This window comes from Phacochoerus africanus, chromosome 1 (genome assembly GCF_016906955.1).
Source record: "Phacochoerus africanus isolate WHEZ1 chromosome 1, ROS_Pafr_v1, whole genome shotgun sequence".
Taxonomy (NCBI): domain Eukaryota; kingdom Metazoa; phylum Chordata; class Mammalia; order Artiodactyla; family Suidae; genus Phacochoerus; species Phacochoerus africanus.
Genome location: NC_062544.1, coordinates 188,927,756 through 188,944,360, shown reverse-complemented (window position 1 = coordinate 188,944,360; position 16,605 = coordinate 188,927,756).

Sequence of the window (16,605 nt, the reverse complement as noted above, 5' to 3'; positions counted from 1 at the left end):
GATGGACCTAGAAATTATCATGCTAAGTGAAGTCAGTCAGACAATGAAACACCAGCATCAAATGTTATCACTTACATGTGGAATCTAAAAAAAGGACACAATGAAATTCTTTGCAGAACAGATACTGACTCACAGACTGAAAAACTTATGTTTTCCAAAGGAGACAAGTTGGGGTGGTGGGGAGATGAGCTGGGGGTTTGAGATGGAAATGCTGTAAAATTGGGTTGTGATGATCATTGTACAACTGTGAATGTAATAAAATTCATTAAGTAGTAAAAAAATAAAAATAAAAAAATAAAAAACTCAAATCTTAAAAAAAAAAAGAGTAGGAGTTCCCATTGGGGAGCAGTGGAAATGAATTCGACTAGGAACCATGAGGTTGTGGGTTCCATCCCTGGCCTTGCTCAGTGGGTTAAGGATCTGGTGTTGCCGTGAGCTGTGGTATAGGTCACAGACGCGACACGGATTTGGCGTTGCTATGGCTGTGGTTGTGGCTGTGGCTAGGCCGGCGGCTGTAACTCTGATTAGACCCCTAGCCTGGGAACCTCCATATGCCATGAGTGCAGCCCTGAAAAGACAAAAGACCAAAAAAAAAAAAAAAAAGAGTAAATCTTAAGAGTTCACATCACAGAAAAAAGTTTTTTTCTTTTTCTTGTCTTTTGTAACTATATGAGATGATGACTATTCACTGAATTATTGCGATAATCATTTCATGATGTGTGTAAGTCAAATTATCATGCTATACACCTTAAACTTAAACAGTGCTATAAGTCATTTCTATCTCAATAAAACTGGAAGAAAAAAAAATAAGACGAGATTCTGGAATCTGTTCCAATCTTGGCTCTGCCATTTTTCTACCAGTGTGATCTTGGGCAAAAATCACTGAGACTGTTTCCTGATCCCTAAAGTAGAGGGAAGTCTAAATATCTCACTCTTAAGGTTAAGAACTAAACGAACTAAAGTATATGAAATGTTTAGAATAGTGTCTAACATGTAGAAAGCACTGTAATATGTTAGATATTACTATTTTCACTTAAAATATTTTGGAGATTGTTCTACATCAGCATAAATAGAGGACTCATTGATTTATTTATAATTGCTTAATATTTCTCTGAAGGACATACCATATTGTGCTTGGTCTTGATAATGAATAATATTTAGAAAATTAGAAAAACAGTGGTATTATAGGGCTTCAGGAGGGAAAGCAAAAATAACAAGTTATCTCTCTACACCTTCAATTGGCTAAAATTCAAAGACTGACCATACAACATTGACAAAGATGTGGAACAACTGGAACCCTCTCGCACACTGCTGATAGGTATGTAAAATGGTATAATCACTTTGGAAAACAGTTTGGCAATTTCTTATGAAGTTAAACACACATCTGTCGTAAGAGTTGACCATTGCACAGCTAAGTATTCACCCAAGAGAAATAAAAACATGTATTTGTCACTAGAAAAGCCCAATGGGTTCCCCAGGAGAAATAAGATAGAACCTAGGAGATAAGGTCTAACCTATTCTTTTGTGCTTTGTCTAGTTTCACTGGCCTATAGAAGGCTGTGTGCAGAAGCCTTGCATCTAACACATTGTAATAGAGTTCCAGTGCAGAACTTCTGCTACTGTCGCCCCAACTTGGCAGGCTATGTGCAGAAATGCTGTGCACGACCCCTCAATTCAAGATGGCGATTGTGTACCGTGTGCAGAGATGCCGCACCTGGTACTTCATTCTTGGTACCACGAGAACTCCACTCCTCCCTCCGCAGATGAGAAATCTATAATGCAACCCAGCCCAGGACCTACCGGAGTGGGCATACTTTAGAGCATGAATGCACACCTCTTCACCCTTTGATCAAAGACTAAAACTTTCCTTTGCTTCTGAGCCAAAGTTGGTCTCATTCTATTGGCCCGAGTGACATCAGGCAGGAGGGAAATTTTGGGGGCTCAACTCATAAGGGTCAGTAACAAATTTTGGTGACCATGAAGGGATGGACCATGGCCTTTTTACCTGTACATATCCACCAGGCTCCAGTGAGAGAATAGTGGATACTTTGGGAGGTTTCTGTGAGGATGACTTAGTCTGGTTTTCGAGTACACTCTGATGGGGTAGAATGGTAACAGCCTTTGGCCCATCTCAGAACAGCTCTGCCCAGCAACCTGATAAAGTGTTGTGTGCAGACAGTGTAGCCCCCAGAACCATTTGGACTATGCTGCCTTGAGGGAAACATTGGAAATCAGAGACTGAAACTCATGCATGCCTGCCACTGCCTCTCTGGCTTTCCTGCATCACTGGATGCCCAAGCATGAGGGGGAGCCAAGGTGGTCTCATGGTGTGTCTGGCTAGTGGTGCTGTCTTCTTGACCCCTGTACAGGGCAGATGCAGTCACACCAGGGCTTTTGCCTTCTTTGTCTACTGCCAGGGGTCAAAAGTAGCATTCTCCACCATCACTTTTGGTTTGGTAAAGGAAAGTGGTCTGCTCCAGAGTCAAGAGGCAAGATGGAGAAAGGGCCCAGATGATAAGGACTGCTTGAGAAAACTGAAGGATGCTCAATCTGGATCTGGAAAAGGCACCAGGGATGCCTGAGTATGAAAGTGTTCTAAGGTAGGTACTCAACCAATGACTTGACCTCTTCTAGTCAATGATAGTTTCTCTGAAGTAGGCTGGGGAGCCCTGTGAGCTGCATGTAATACCAGAAACACACTGTCGGGAAGCCCTGTGAGCTGCTGGCAAGAACAGGAAACACCTACCGCCTGACCTCTTCTCTGATCTCTTTTTCTTCTAATTTTCTTTTTTCTTGTCTTGTCTTGTCTTGTCTTGTCTTGTCTTTTGTCCTTTCTAGGGCCACACCCGCGGCATGTTCCCAGGCTAGGGGTCTAATTGAAGCTACAGCTGCCAGCCTACGCCACAGCCACAGCAATGCCAGATCCAAGCCACATCTGTGACCTACACCACAACTCACAGCAACACCAGATCCTTAACCCACTGAGCGAAGCCAGGGATCAAATCCACAACCTCATGGTTCCTAGTCGGATTTGTTTTTGCTGCTCCATGACCAGAAATCCTCCTTCTAATTTTCCAAGCTCTGACTACTCCTCTGCTTGTGAGGCAAACCTTGGGTGAGTCTTTATCAACTGAGGTTCCATGAACTCCCCTCCTGGCATCAGTCTCAGTGATCTAGTGAGTACCCTATAGGGACCCCCTCCTGCTTTTAGCTCTCACCTGGAGGGAAGTCTGAAAACTCTTCTTTTCCAGCTGAAAGGATGAAATAGAAGACCCCTTCCCTCAGATAAGCTGCTCTGGCCTGGGAGGTAGTCTCGGCTGAAATTCAAGGGGAAGCCCCGATTGTATCAGAGTCTACCCCTATTTGGGTCTCTAGAGGATTCCATTAACAGTTTGGTGCTGGTTCCAAATTTTATTTAGGCCCAACCTGTGGCATTTGTGTGCCAACAAATCATTCCAACCTCCCCCTTCCACAGTTGGAAAATAGTCATAGGAAATTTTGAGGGAAGATCCAGGGGGTTTCCTGAATTTGATTAGTGGAATCTTTTAGGCCCATGACCCCACCTTGCTGACATCCAGAGCCCCTTAATGTACTCCTAATGCGGAAAGAAAAGGCCATAGTCCTTTCAAAAGCCCAAGAGGAAGCAGACAAAGAGAATGGAAACAATGCAGATCATGCTATTTCCAGATCAGAGAATCAAGAAGTCCCAGATAATAAAGTCAACTGGGACCACCAAGACAATGGGAAGAGGGTGGAAGACAGAGGCTGACCCATTGTAAAATTAGATCCTGAAAAGAATCCAAGCAGCAGGAAAAGAAACATGTCAATTAGAATAAGATAAAGGAAATTAACCGGAGCTGATGGAAAACCCTTAGGCATTCTTAGAGCGCCTCAGGGAATGCCTTTGAATCAATACTACCACTGACCCTGAGTCACTGGAAGGGAATGCAATCCTGAGGTTAGGCTGTATTTCATTTCCCAAAGTGCTCCTCACATTAAGTACAAACTTCAAAAGCTGGAAATTGAACCAGATACCTATACCCTTTGCCTGGTCAAGGTTGCCTACTGGATATTTAATAACCAAGATACAGAGGAGAAAATATCAGGGGATAAAAAGACCCAGAGGCAAGCCCTCTTGCTGTCTGTTACCTTTCAAGGTCAACTGGTCAGCATGGGAATCTGGGCGAACTCTCCACGGAGGCTCCATAGAGACACCCAAAACCCCCACCCAGAGATAACAAGCCAAAGAAACTAGTACCGAATCAGTGCACCATATGTAAACACAAAGGACAGGAAAAGAGAGAATCCCCTTGCCCAAAGGGGACAGAAATGGCAGATCCTGGTCACGACCCTTGAAGGCAGATGGTCGAAATAGGTGAAGAATAGCGGGGCCAGGGGCTCTTAGGCTGGCACTCCAATTGGTCCTCAAGGAGCCTTGGCTGACATTGGACTTGGGGGAAAGCCTGGCAAATTCTGAGTCCACACCAGCGCCACAAAATGATACAAATGAACTTATTTGCAAAACAGAAATAGACTCACAGACATAGAAAACAAACTTATGGTTACCAAAAGGGAAAGGGAGAGGGAGGAATAAATTAGGAACTTGGTATAAATAAGTAGATACGCACCACTCTATATAAAATAAGTAAACAACAAGGATCTACTATATAGCACAGGGAAGTAATTCATATCTTATAATAACCTATAATGGAAAAGAATTTGAAAAATAATATATATATATTACCAAATATATATGAAAACAAACCATATATGTTTGTAGTACACCTCCAACATTTTATATCAACTATATTTTTTAAAAATTAGTTCATCTGGAGTTCCTGTCATGGCTCAGCGGTTAGTGAACCGAACTAGTTCCTTGAGGTTGCGGGTTCGATCCCTGGCCTTGCTCAGTGGGTTAAGGATCTGGCGTTGCCGTGAGCTGTGGTGTAGGTCACAGATGTGGCTCGGATCCCACATTGCTGTGGCTGGCGTAGGCTGGCGGCTACAGCTCCAATTGGACCCCTAGCCTGGGAACCTCCATATGCTGCGGTTGCGGCCCTAAAAAATCAAAAAGACCAAAAAAAAAAAAAAAAAGTTCATCTGGATGTAGAATTCTAGGCCAATAGGCCAACAGTTATTTTCCCCCAAAATCAATAAAATACAATAAAATTATCTTTAAAAAGAGTTGTAAAATTATGGGTGTAAAGGGAAGGCCCAAGAATGGGCATCATAGAGCCGTTGGACAACCCAGTGGTTACTATAAAAACCTGTTGCATACTAGATCCTGCCACCTTAGTACCTACAGAAACAGGGCCCTTGGAACATGATTGTATAGAAACAGTTGTCTATTCCAATCTCTTGACTTAGAGCATGAGCCTCCCTGAATGCTGAAGAGGACTGGTTCATGGACAGGAGTAGTTCTATGAGGGAGGGAAATAGGCTGGCAGGATACATGGTAACCTCCCTGACTCAGTAATAGAAAAAAGAAGTCTACCCCCAGGGACTCCTGCTCTAAAGGTTGTGCTAAAAACCCTCACCTGAGCCTTCGGGCAGAGATGATCTTATGAGCAAGGGCACCTGTTTCTTGTTTCCATGCCCTCAGGCATGAGCCCAATAAAGCTTTGCCTGAATTTCTTGTCTGGGCTCTTATCATTTTCTATTGATTAAAGAGTTCCCATCGTGGTGCAGTGGTTAACGAATCTGACTAGGAACCATGAGGTTGTGGGTTCAATCCCTGGCCTTGCTCAGTGGGTTAAGGATCTGGCATTGCCGTGAGCTGTGGTGTAGGTCGCAGATGCGGCTCGGATCCCACGTTGCTGTGGCTCTGGCGCAGGCCGGCGGCTACAGCTCTGATTAGACCCCCTAGCCTGGGAACCTCCATATGCCATGGGAAGCTGCCCTAGAAAAGGCAAAAAGACAAAAATAAATAAGTAAATAAAATAAAATAAGAGTCCAAGATCCCAGATCAGAAACAGAATCTATAAACTTCAAATGGTGGGTCGCTCAGGGATACGAAGAGTCAGGGCTAAGTTCTGGTGACAATCAAGCACATCAAAAGTAGCTGGTGAGAAGTTCTCCTCTACTCAGGGGTATGATGATGCCTGACATCCACGGGAAGCAGTTAGAGAAGCTGGACCAGCGCCCCTCAAAAACAAGGAGAAAGACAACAAACAGGAGGGATTTGTCAGCAGCAAAGCCCATTAATTCCCAGGAAATAAAAACAGAATCTGGTAATAAAGTCCAACCTTCTTTTCCCTTGTGCTTTATCTAGTTCCACTTGCTCATAGGGTGTAGCATGCAGAGGTCTAGCACCTGGCACTTCAGATCAGAGTTCCTGGTGTGAAACGACTGCACCCTGACATCTCAGCTCAGCAGGCTGCATGCAGAAGCACTGCACCCAAACTGCGATCTGGAGCCAGAGCTCTGAGCAGCAGAGCTGCACTAGTCCTGCAAGAACTCCGTACCCACACCACCACCATGAGATCTCTATAAAGCAGCCCCTCCCATGGCCTGTCAGGAAGAGCTAGTGCTTTAAGGTGAGAGTTCTTACCTCGCCTTTCTCTGATCAAAGAATAAAGCTTCCTTTTGCTTCTGTATGGAACTCAGTTTCATTCTATTGGCACTAGTGACACCAGGCAGGAGGATCCTTGTTGGGACCCAACTGGGGAAGGTGGGTAACACAAAGACTTGTACACAAATGGATACAGCATCTTTGTGTGCAATAGCCAAAACCTGGAAACGACCCAATGTCCATCAACTAATGAGTGAATAATCAGGTTTTGGTGAATCTATATAGTAGAATATTACTCAGCCATAAAAATGGACAAATGGATGATAAATTCAACATAGATAAATCTCAAAATAATTTTGCAAAATAGTATGTACTGTAATGAGTCATTTATATAAAACTCTAGAAAATTCAAACTAATCTATAATGAACAAAACAGATTAGTGTTTGAAGTGTGGAGGAAAGGGGGGGGATTACAAAAGGGCATGAGGAAACTTTGGGGAAGATGATGATATGTTTATTATCTTATTATAGTTTCACAGGTATATACATATATCAAAACTCATCAAATTCTATACTCCAAATTATGTACTCTATGTGCAGTTTATTGTGATAAAATACACCTCAATAAAATTGGGGAAGAAAAAAAATAAAATTGTATGTATTCAAAACACAAGGGTTAAGGCATTCATAATAAGCTAATTGAAAAACTAGGAGTTCCCTCTGTGGTGCAGTGGGTTAAGAACCTGACTGCAGTGGCTAAGGTTACTACAGAGACAAGGGTTCAATCCCCAGCCTGGCACAGTGCGTTAAAGGAGCTAAAGTTGCAGCTTGGATTCAGTCGCTGGCTTGGGAACTCCCTTATGCCACAGGTGTGGTCATAAAATAATAATAATAATAATAATAATAATAATAATAATAATAATAATAAACTTTTTTTTGGCCATGCATGTGGCATGAAGTTCCCCAGCTAAGGATTAAACCCATGTCACAGTGGTAACCAGAGCCTCAGCAGTATCTGGTCCTTAACCCACTGAGCTATGAGGGAACTCCAAAACTAAAATTTTTTGAATATCCAAATACAGTTAATCTGAGTATGCATGCAAATATAGCCTAATACCAAATAACAAATTATTTGCATTTGCTTATTTCACGCTTTCCCTTCCTTCCTCCCATATCCAAACTATTTTGTTGGGGAGGAAAAATCTTTCCTTCTACCTTTCTATGTTCTCAGCTGGGGCCCCTCTAACAAGGACAAATTAATAAGAGAAAAACCAGCAGATATTTGAATGGCAGCTATACTCAGCATTATAACACTAATGCACACCAAACAGACATTTGTTAACATGTGTATCTCTTATGTGCATGGGAAAAACTTGAGGAAAGAGAAAAGTAACTAGAAAAATGTGGTTTAGAACTCCTGCTTTCTATCCAGAGAAAACCATGACTCCAAAAGATGCATCTCCTCCAATGTTCATTGCAGCACTATATGCAATAGCCAAGACATGGAAACAACCTAAATGTTTATCGACAGAGGAGTGGATAAAGACGATGTGGTACCTATACACAATGGAGTATCACTCAGCCATTAAAAGGAAAGAAATTAATGTCATTTGCAGCAATATGGATGGACCTAGAAATTATCATGCTAAGTGAAATCAGTCAGACAATGAAACACCAACATCAAATGCTATCACTTACATGTGGAATCTAAAAAAAGGACACAATGAACTTCTTTGCAGAACAGATACTGACTCATAGACTTTGAAAAACTTGTGGTTTCCAAATGAGACAGGTTCGGCGGTGGGGGGATGCGCTGGGGGCTTGGGATGGAAATGCTGTAAAATTGGGTTGTGATGATCATTGTACGACTATAAATGTAATAAAATTCATTTGAAAAAAGAAAAAAGTGTTAAATTGCATTGGGCAAATTGAAAAAAAAAAAAAGAACTCCTCCTGCTTATATACCATCTTCAACAAAAAGCCAATAAATTTGTGGAGAAACAACAGGATGAAGAGAAGTAGTTTTAGGCTTCTAAGGGTGGCAAATTGTGGGAAGGTAAATATATGGGAAGAAACTAATAGAGTAAGGTTTGTTTTCAGAATCCTTGGGTGCAGTCACTGGCCTGATAAATGGACTAGAATCATCTCTAGTAAAGGGAAATTTATATCTTGCCTTTACACAGAAAAGATGGACAGAAGAGACAGCTTTTCCTTTTTGCTTCTTAATTGCCTTCAGCTCAAAATAACTTTATGTCAAAGAGGCATGTTTTGGGGTGACATATCCTGTTTTCCTCCTCCTTCATTACTCAGCTGGGGAATTTTTTTCTTTTAATTATTTTGTGGAGTCTCTTAATATTTACTTATTGAAAAACTATAAGAGGGCTTTTCATTGGCCCCAAATCTCTTCTCTAGGAGACACTGAGCCCAGATCAGTAGGACTACACTTAAGTTGCTGCATCCTGCTGAAACTATCCTGTTTTACAAAAGTACTATTGAAAAGGAGTTAACGATGTTTCTGGTTTTGCAAAATATTTACCAGATAAAACAGCTGGAGCCTCAGTAACATTGGGAAAAATGGATATGAAGCCAAAGATTACAAGAAATGTTTGTATATCTAATTAACCTTTGTCTCCAAAGCCTTAAAGAATGTATCTAAAGCTGGATTTAAAAAAAAAAAAAAACTATGTTATGGCCAAATTACTCTGGAAATAGACCCACTGAATAAAACACCTAAAGTTTCATTAGCAATCAAGGGAACAGTGCCCTGACCGCATTTTTAAAAAATGGCGCAGAGTTTCCTTGTTTTCCTAGACCACAACAGTTAGTCATGAAGGGTTCTCTTAGTGCAGAACATGGTCTTCCAGTCAATCATGCCCAAACCAGTGGGTTAATTTAACGTAATCATGTGCAGAAACCTGGTATTGTGTGTAAATGATACGGTTCTTTACCACAGATTTGGGAACCGGTGGTAATGTCGACTCTCCAAAACGTCTACTTTCATTTAATGTATAAATCACATAAAGCTTCTTTAAGGAACAAAAAAGTTGGTAGGTTTTGGCTGTGCGTTTGTTCTTGATGTCAATGATATACTTTCTCAGTGAGGAAAAAGAAAGATGTTAAAAAACCAGAGCAAAATCCCTCCTTTCCCACAGTCCAGGAGTTCTTTCAGATTGTTTCTGTTTCCATTCAATCATGTTTAATTTCATCCAGTCAGTGTGGTGCAGAAGACAGTGATTAATAGGTGTAGAATGTCAACCCTGAGGGCTTTACTAGAACCAGTGGCACAGTACTTTATAACCAAAGGATGGGGAGGGGAGGGTAAAGGAGCTTGTCTTCTAGATTTAGAGCAAAGTAACAATATGTAGTGTGGGAGTCAGAGAGATAAATATTGTGCAAATGAATCTACAAAAATATAAATCATGGAGTTCCCACCATGGCTCAGCTGAAACAAATCTGACTAGCATCCATGAGGACACAGGCTCCATCCCTGGCCTCGCTCAGTGGGTTAAGGATGCAGCATTGCCAAGAGCTGTGGTGTAGGTTGCAGACTCAGCTTGGATCCTGAGTTGCTGTGCCAGCTATAGCTCTGATTCGACCCCTAACCTGGGAACTTCCATATGCCATGGGTGCAGCCCATTCTATTGTCAACAAATGTCTATTGAACTTCCACTACATGCTCCATCAGCAGTTATAATCAAAGTGGGCTGTGCTGGGCAAGACGCAATATATACCAAGGTGTGAGGTGCCCTCCTACCCAGAGTTTTATACCCTGGTTGTAAAGATAAACACACAAGGTAACAATTAGATCAGAACAGAGATGAAGCAGATATGGTATTGTATTATTATTAGAGTATTGCATTATTATTATATTGGGTCAGAGCAGAGGTATGGCAAAACATTCAGAAGATTGAGAGGTCCCATTTGGTTTTTTTTTTTTTTTTTTTGCTTTTTAGGGTCACACTGGTGGCATATGGAGTTTCCCGGGCTAGGGGTCGAACTGGAGCTACAGCTGCTAGTTTACACCACAGCCACAGCAATGCAGGATCCAAGCTGAATTTGCAGCCTACACCACAGCTCATGGCAACACCAGATCCTTAACCCACTGAGTGAGGCCAGGGATCAAACCTGCATCCTCATGGATACTAGTCGGATTCGTTTCTACTATGCCGCCACAGGAACTCTGAGAGATCCTTTCTGTTACAGAAAATGTTTGTGTCTTCCCAGAATTCATATGTTGAACCTAATCCCCAGTGTAATGGCCTTTGGAGGTTGGGACTTTGGGAGGTGATTAGGTGGTGAGGGCAGAACTCTCAAAAATAGGGCTCATGGAGTTCCTGTTGTATTGTAGTGCTAATAAACCTGGCTAGTATCCATGAGGATGTGGGTTTGATCCCTGGCCTCGATCAGTGGGTTAAGGATTTGGTGTTGCTGTGAGCTGTGGTGTAGGTTGCAGATGCGGCTCAGATCCCGTATTACTGCGGCTGTGGGGTAGGCCGGCGGCTGCAGCTCCCATTCAACCCCTAGCCTGGGAACTTCCATATGCCATGGATTCAGCCCTAGAAAGCAAAATCAGTCAAAAAACAAAACGAAACAAAACAAAAATCGGGTTCATGTCCTAAAAGAGACCCCAAATAGCTCCCTGGGCCCCTTCTGTGATGTAAGAACACTGTGAGATCAAGACAGCTGTCTGTGAACCAGGCACTGAATCTCTAGTAACTTGATCTTAGATTTTCCAGCCTCTAGACCGTGAGAAATAAATTTCTGTGTTTATAAGCCACCCAGTCTTTTAGAGAAGCCTGAAGGGACTAAGACAACTCCTCCTTCCTGTACCCCAGAAGTCTTTGTGGATCTGGTGTGATTTGAGCCTATAAGCTCCAGAAGAATACAGTCATGTGGTATCCTTAACACCGACATTATTATTCATGATTTCCTGGCTTGAAACTAGGTTTGTGGTTATGTTAAATGTTTGGGACCCCCGCTGGTATAAACTTCTTTACTTCTTACAACTGCCTTACTCCTTTCCTACAACCGCCTCCCTCCCCCATCAAGGTTTAAAGAAAGAGAGAACCAAAGAATGTCCATTGCCAAATTTTTAAATGAGTTAAGTATAAATGATTGAGAAATATAAGGATTTTATTTCCCAGCCCACGGGGAAAATATGTGGCCAGTGCAGCTTGCTGTTTGCCATAGGAGGCACATTTGGGCAGGGAGTGAGGTGGAGGGAACATTTGACTAGGATCCTGGCATGGTCTTCTCTTTGCCACATGTTAAGCCAATTGCTGTCCAGGACACTTTCTGCTGTTGAATAAATTGATGGTCATTCCCACCTGCTTTGATTAAATAACTTTCTTGGGGGAAAAAATTAGACATTGTTAATTAGGTATTTCTCTAGAAAAATCTAGTGGAATCAATTCTGTTTTGGTGTTGTGTAGTAAAGAATCTACCTTCTAGTGCAAAAAAGAAAGTCTGGCCTTGGTCCTCACTTCCTGACAGGCAAATATTTGTTAGCCTGGGGGCCTTGGGTCAGGCATATGGTCGCAAAGTGATGTAGGGTGGGCGTATGAGGTGGCTTCAGTTGACCTCCTGAGGGCTGGAACCTGAAATTACCCACTGGATAAAGACTGGACACTGAGGCTTGGGTAAACTTCCTTGGTAGGTGATATTCAATGTATATTGTCACATATCGAGGCCAAGAAAGTGACAGTGTCATGACTCCATGGGGAGAAGAAAAACAAACTCTGCATTTTGTACTCTCTTGGACTCAGCCATGTGTACATCTTCCCTTACCTCATTCTAATCTGAATCCTATAGCTGTATTAAAGCATAACTGGTGAGATTTCAGTGAGTCCTGTGAGTTCTTCCAGCAAATTATCAAACCTAAGAGTTGTCTTAGGAACCCCAGAACTTGCAACTGGTGTCAGAAGTGAGGGTTGTCACTTGTGTGGACTGTTTCTTCTAACCTCTCAGTTGGCTAAATTTTCACAGATATAAAAGCATTATATGTATTGCCGAAGAGGGTGTGGAGAAAAGGGAACCCTCCTATACTGTTAGTGGGAATATAAATTGATGCAACCAATATGGAGAACAGTATAGAGGGTCCTCAGAAAATTAAAACTAGAACTACCATATGACCCAGCAATCCCACTCCTGGGCATCACTCCAGTGAAAACCATAATTTTAAAAGATACATGTACCCAAAAATTCATTGCAGCACTATTTACAATAGTCAAGACATGGAAGCTAAATGTCCATTAACAGAGGAAAGGATAAAGAAGATATGGTACATATATACAATGGAATATTACTCATCCATAAAAAAGAATGAAATAATGCCATTGGCAGTAACATGGATGGACTTTGAGATTATCGTACTGAGTGAAGTAAGTCAGCCTGAGAAAGACAAATATCATATGACATCACCTATATGTGGAATCTAATAAGAATGACACAAAGAAGTTATAAAACAGAAACAAAGCCAATTTTATGGTAATGTAGGGGAAACTGCTAGGCGGGAGGAGGATTTGGGAGGATGGGGATAACATATACACACTACTGTATAGAGTAGATGATTAACAAGAACCTACTGTATGGCACCAGCAAATCTGCTCAATAGTTTGTAATAACCTATATGGGAAAAAAAGAATGGGAATATATATGTGTGTGTGTATAAAAGCATAAAACTACATACTGTTATATAGCTACTATATAGTTATATATAGGTATATATAGTTATATATAATTAGGTATATAGTTAGAGATATATACAGGAGATAGCTGTACACCTGAAACTATTACAACATTTTAGGTCAACTATATGCCAAGAAAATTTTTTTAAAAAAGCACATTTGTATGGCTCGCAAAAATCCCAACCAGCTCAGCTTTCCTGCCTAAGGTCTATTAATCCTGATCTCTCCTAATGAAGAACAGGCTAGGATATTTCTTTCAATATTTTGGTCAGGAAAAATCACATAATAATGAAGATTAAGGGCAATTTGGAAAAAGAGGACACATACACACATAAGGATGTCCATCAAAGTATTTACAGAAAGAGTGAATAGAGAACTGATTACTTAAATTATGATATTCCATAAAGTGAGTACCATTTGAAAAATCACACAGGTATTTATGTCCCAACATGAAAAGATCTCCAAAATAGTTTATTAAGTTATAAGAGCAAGTGCAAAATTAGAACTTCTTGAATTAAAAAAAAAAAAATTAGGAATAACCCTGAAGCAAAAGGGTCAGTGCTCTAGTGAAGAAGTAAATAAGTTTAAAGCATTTTCTGGGGGCGGGGGGGCGGCAATGTATATTTCCTAACTTGGGCATGAAGACTTGCTTATTCGGGGACTTCCTTCCAGAGAAGGAAGAAAAGCCAGTCCAGAGTGTGTTACAAAGGAGGTTACTTCTCTTGTCAATGGTAGTTCTCTCCCCTCTGGAGACCCCCTGAGAAAATGCGTGAAATGGTTCACAATCATCAGCTCAAGGGACAAAAGAGGGGAATGTGTTTCCACTGCATGACCCCCCAAGCTTCCCTGGGCCAAGGTTTGTCCAGGGAATGTGAATTCCTGGCACTTCCAGGCTTGCACCCACGGTAGAATGTCTGGGCAGCTCCCTCCAGCATCCCTCAAGGTGGGAGCAGAGATGTTCCAGGGCAGAGAACCAGAGCTCCTGGGTTCAGCCAAGGTGGTGCTGTCCCGTTAGGCCTGCACACCCCTGGCTGTCCCAGCAATGCTTGTAGCAAACCATGGACTGAGAGGATGTTAGATGGGACATGAAGATCCCTGACATGGAGTAAGATTCTGATATGAATCCAAATGCTAGCCCCCCCAGAATAAGTAGGATTTCTGCAATCCCAGATGCAGTCATGACCCAGGAAGACTAGAAGTCAGAATGGAGATGACTAAATCAAGTCATCATTAGGCCAGTATTGGGCTAAGTGTCGGGCTTTCAGCTTCAGCATCCCCTCCACAGCTCTTGCTGAGCTTGTTCCTCCCCTTTGTCCCTCATAGTCCTGCCCAGAGAAGCCCAGGCCCAGGAGGGAGATCCACACTCCACCCCCTAGGGTGGGCCACCATCCAAGGCCAGCCTACCTTCCATATCCCCCCAGAGACCCTGACTACCCCACCACTTCAGCAGAGATCTCTTGCCTCTGAAATTCTTTCATTGTCCAACCACCAATTCTGTATTTAAACATATAGTAGAAAATTGACAGAACACTATAAACCCACTATAATGGAAAAAATAAAAACCATTTAAAAAAAATACATGGCCATACATCTAGGTAATATTTAAGGGTTCACATCTTGTTTCCTCAGCTGGAGGGTTAGTTTCCTGAGAACAAGAGTTATGAACTGTGTTTCTTTATTCCTATCTATACCTGGCAAAGGAATTATGGATAACAGATGTTCAATAAACACGTGGTTGATTGTGGATGCCGGCCCCATGCTGCAAAGCTCCAAGAGCAGCTAATTTTAAGGCAAACAAATGAGAACAACAGCACAGCCAGGGTTCGTGTGTAACAAAGGGACTAAATCTGCTTGTCCTCATTAAGGCAGTGAATAGGTGATGAGCCAGCTTGGGTAAGCAAATTCTGCTAGTGACCTAAAGTTCATTTTCACAGGGAATTTCTGGTAAAGCTCTGAGCTTAGGACCTCCAAGATAAGAATGCACATTAGCCAGTAGTGAACATGACAATAAAAGTGAAATGGGGAAAACGTGCCTAAGAACAAAGACTGCAATGACTTGTTTTGGGAAGTTAAAACTCAAGTCACAAGTTATAGAAAAATCAGTACCTTCCCCAACCTAACCTAAACGTTTAGGTCAATGTCTTGGGTAGGGAGTTGTAGCAGACCAGTATTTACAGTCCTCCTTTCCTTCCTAGATCACCTCTTTAGTGCAGGTGGCCTTGTGACTTGCTTTGGCCAATGATATGGTCATGGAAGTGAGGCATGTCATTCCCCAACAGGTATATTTAAGAACCAATGGCAGAGTCTCCAAGCTGTCTTCCTTTGTTGCAATAATCATGGCAGCAGGTATCAGATAGAAATGCAGCGAAAATGGAGCAGGAAGACAGAGTGTCTTCACTCAAGCTGTACTTAACACCGGATGTGAGCAAAGCACTATTAGACACTGGGGCTATGCTAGTGTATATGACAGTCTCTGCTCTCATGGACTTTCCTGTCTGCAGGGCAGACGTGTATTTTCTACTTACATAAATCAGTATTTATCTCTGACTGTGACTCATATTATGAAGGGAAGTAGAACAGGTCAAGAGAGCACATTTCACAGATATCCTGATGTCTAGTGGGAGGGTTGATTTAACAATGGATAGGAGTTATTAGTTAAAGAATATCCCTGACTGGGGTTCTGAGGCAGAGAAGGGAGTCATGAATCTGAAAAAGAAAAGGCCAGCATGGCTGGACAAGAGTAAGTGGGGGTGCAGTCCAGCAGACTCATGAAACACATAGAAACCACATCATATGGATTTGAAGTCTTTGTTAAAGATTTCAGTCTCTTATTCTAAAACTTATTTGAGTATTCTTGAAACATTAATGGTCATCTCTCACCCTCCCATCATACTTTTCTTTACTCCAGCAGCTCTTCTGGAGTGGCACTGGGTTCCTTCTTGAATTTGCTACAGGTACTAAATCACAATGGAATCGTGGAGAAATGGATTCTGAGTTGTGTTTCCAGGAAGACCCCAAAGTCACCCCATATTACTGAGCCACCAGGAAAACTGCTGCCCTGTCACAATGAGGCCACTGTCTGGAAGCAGCTGCTGCAGCTGCTACTCTAAACCTCATGCATCAGGAAATTGGATGTCACATGACCTGCCCCTTTCCCCAAATACCTCAGTTGCAAATTCAAGGCTTGCACAAATGTCCTGGATCAGCAGAACCTAAATCACATCCAGAACCTAGTTTTGGGGGAGGCTGGGAAAAGGCATTGTAAGTCTGTAGTCCCTGCAGTAGGGAAAACCTTCTGGAAGGGGATTGAAAGAGATTTTGAGTGTATAATTCATGGTGTACATCCCTCCACATATCAAAAGAATCAAAGTGAGAATTTGGAAAGAATCAAATGCCCAATTTGGAAAG